At 49.8% G+C, this 3,674-nt stretch overlaps 1 protein-coding gene across 1 annotated transcript in view; it reads right to left on the bottom strand.

Annotated features, from left to right (window-relative positions):
• Positions 1 to 3,674, bottom strand: part of IKZF1 (IKAROS family zinc finger 1 (Ikaros)) — a 99,353-nt gene that overhangs the window by 69,166 nt on the left and 26,513 nt on the right. The window lies entirely within an intron of this gene.

Raw genomic sequence — 3,674 nt, 5'->3', positions numbered from 1 at the left:
CTCACAGCGCACATCCCATCAGAGCGAGCTTGAGCTCAGCTGCAGCCAGTGCTCAGATGCTGCCAGATAATAATTCTCCTGAGCTCAGGCAGGGTTTCTCGGTTCAGAGGAGATGCATTGCACAGATAAAAACGACTTCCTCTAACTGCTGATTAGATAAGCGGGTGCAGCATCCGTACTCAGACGCCAGTGCCCCAGCTCCAATTAGACTCAAGCCCCACGGTTTTCCATTGTGAAAAGGTCTCTCCAGCATCTCTCACTCCCAGGCTGCATTAATGCCCTCCACCCATCCTCACCCACTCTTCCCCTCTGGACTGGCTTGGTGTCTTCCCTAGAACTAAAGAGAGATCTGGCAACAGAAGCACCAGGGAAAAACATATGAATCCTCTTACAATTTACACTCCAGTCCTGCAACTCACGAAGGAGTGAAGGAATGTTTATTTTGAGTGAATGGACCAAAAAAAAAAATTTATGTGTAGACACACTTAATCATTTTCCTGGATGCCACAGGGAAGAAATTCAGATTTTTTTCTACTTTTTTTTCCCCTTTTCTATTTCTACCAGGGTAAATCAAATCATGGTCAAAGCCTTCCAAGCGAAGGACTCGAGGTGTGAGAATTCAGCTTTAAGAATGCTCTAAACCTCACGCTGGAGGATGCGACCTGCAGGAATCAGGGCCTACGATAAACCACCAGGAAATGCTGGCTGTCACCTCCCTCCCTCTTTGGAGATGAGGTCATGAAAGTGAGCAGAGGCGAAGGAAGAACATTCTAGAACATGGAGGGGCTTGTACAAACACACATTAGTACCCCATATTCAGAGGCATCCACCCCTCATGTCTCTCTCAGCATAGAATGACTACTACATAGGGTCATCCTGACTGTCTGTCCACAGAGCTGAGCCTTTTGGAAAGTCTTCCTCAACCGCAAGTCTTTGGTCCTCATTCAACCACCCCCTGTGGCTCCTGTCAGTCATCTCTCCTTTTCAGTCCCAGGGCGTTGCTGTGCTTCTGCCCCTGGGTTTTCCCTGTGATTCCATTCTAAATCCTAAACTTGCCAGGCATCTCTCTCAGGGTGTCATTTGGTTTTCTGGCCCCGAACCTCTCTTCTCTACCCGTGGCCTCTCCCTGTCTCCCTGCTCCAGCCCAGTAAGCCTCCCCTCTCCCTGCCCACCATCTACACAGTCAAAGGGGGTGAGGGCTCCTACCTCCTACCTTATTCACAACCTGATTCACCTTATTCACAGCCTGATTTTCTGCTGGGATCAGCCAGCTTGCAGCCCGCCTCCACTCCAGGACTGTGTGCTCACTGACAGCATCAGAGAGCTAGAGGACCCCTACCCAATTTTAGGACAAGGCCACTCACACAAGCAAAGTCAAAGTCGCTCAGTCGTGTCTGACTCTTTGCAACCCCATGGACTATACAGTCCATGGAATTCTCCAGGCCAGAATACTGGAGTGGGTAGCCGTTCCCTTCTCCAGGGGATCTTCCCAACCCGGGGATCGAATCCAGGTCTTTGGCATGGCAGGCAGATTCTCTACCAACTGAGCCACAAGGGAAGCCCGCACACAAGCAAAAGGAGAACAAAACAGTGATAGGCAAAAATCCATGCTCGAAGGAAGAAAGAAACCATAGATTATTGAATGAAGGAAGAAAAGAAGTTTTTCATTCCTTTACTCACAGCACTTATCTCTCTGCTAGATGCCAGTCTTGGCATCGTTTCTATGTGAGACACTTTTAATTGCCCCTGGCCAACAGCTGGCAGAAGACTCTTGACCCATTTTCCACTTCTCGAAGGCACCTGCCATGGATGAGTGGGTAAACTTGGGGGTTGCCGTAGGAGGTCACTGGGCACATCCTCCTCTTTAGCAGTTTCATACACAACCACTTCAGAGAGGCAAGATTTCTCTCATTATTAAAGAGACCACTTCAGAAGAACAAGCTAGCATCTGATTGAATAGACTGTCCTGATGACTAAATACTGAATCCCTCAGGGCCAGGAAGTTCTCTCCTGTGTCTAACTTAAATCCTTCATGTTGTACGTTAGATCCTCGCTTCCTCTTATTCAGACCCAGAAGAAAAAGGAGCCAAATGAGGGTGACTCCCTTGTCCTGACAAGTTATTGCCTCGATACCTCTTTCCCATATCATTTTTTTTTTAATTCAGGAGCTCACCTTGGCACACAGTCCTAGAGCAGCTCCGTCAACACGGAGGGAAGTCTTGCGATACAAAACCATTACTCTTCTTATTTCTGAGAACGACCCTCCACCAGTGAGTGAGACTCTTCTCCCCATCTTAAGGGAATGGTTTCTACTGTTTCCCAACAACTTGTTCATTGCTCTCGTCTGTTCTCCTGGTTGAGGTCACACTTGTCTAGGACTGGGAGTGGGGGCTCTGAGTTTTTCAAAAGCATCTTTTTTTTTTCCCTAAAACAGACACCCGGTGGTCTATTATCACCAAAGACTTTCACATATGTTACCATCTTTTACCCTCTCGCCATTTCTCCCTGATGTTCCCACTGGAGGAGCCAGCACCCCCAACTTGATCTTGGGTCTAGGAGTGGCTGGCACCTCAGTCTCTCTCTTGGTCTTGCCCTCTCCTAACGGATTCCTCCCCGTCTTCTTGGCTCTGTTTTCAGCTTGCCTATTCTCTGGATCACTTTTTTTTTTTTTAATTAATAAATTCCTCTTCTATTCTTGGTTCTGCAAATCTTATACACTCTCTTTCCTTCTCTCCAAGGAAGCTACAACAGACTCCTTTAAAAACCTTTAAGAGACCTTTTTCTGCCTCTTACTGTATTTCTACTTGTGTCTTTGCTGTTGTCTTCAGCAAAGCCTGTGTGCGTGTTTTCAGTTAACCCTGGAGACTATCCTGTGAGCCGAGCTAAGTTCCAAGGCTCTGGCAAGTTTGAAATGAGGGAGGTAAGAACCTGGCGGGGAGGGGCCCGACTCCACCCTTCCTCGCCCAGGTGCAGGGTCTCCAGGGCCGGCCTCCGCCCTGCCCTGCCCTCAACAGCCCAGGCGCCTCCCCCGAGGCCCTTCTCTCCCCGCTATGCTGCTCCCACTGCTGCGCAGGGAGGAGCTCTGGCAGGGAGGGGCCCGCTTAGGGAGGGGCCCTGCTTCCTGTTGTGGGTCCCAGGCCCTGGGTTCTTTGCCTTCTTCCCAGTGTGCTGATGAAATACGCCTTCAAGTGCATTTCCTTTCAGCTACTAATCCCTTCATCTTTTAAAGTCCTAATGCTATCAAGGGTTTCCCTGGTGGCTCAGTTGGTAAACAATCTGCCTGCAATGCAGGAGACCTGGGTTCAAACCCTGGGTCAGGAAGATCCCCTGGAAAAGGAAATGGCAACCCACTCCAGTATTCCTGCCTGGAGAATCCCCTGTACAGAGGAGCCTGGCGGGCTACAGTCCATGGGATCACAAGACTCGGACACGCCTGAACGACTAAACCACCATCACCGCAATGCTATCAACATAACGTACTTCATGCTCTCAGTGCTACCCAGGCAGCCTTCACTGCGCACCTGAGCTGGCTGACTCCCTTCAACAGCCAGAAAGCAGAGTGCCTAAAGCTCAGCGCCCAGTGTGAAGGGGAGCCCATTTCCTTGGTGCTTTTCTGTGCTCCCTGGTCTCAGGGCTTCCCTCCCTGGCTCACCTGTCTCCACAAACCTCCCCCC

Source organism: Bison bison, unplaced genomic scaffold (assembly GCF_000754665.1).
Source record: "Bison bison bison isolate TAMUID 2011002044 unplaced genomic scaffold, Bison_UMD1.0 scf7180017864522, whole genome shotgun sequence".
Classification (NCBI taxonomy): Eukaryota; Metazoa; Chordata; class Mammalia; order Artiodactyla; family Bovidae; genus Bison; species Bison bison.
Note: the sequence above shows the minus strand (reverse complement) of the source record. Positions and strands in the feature narration are given on the sequence as shown.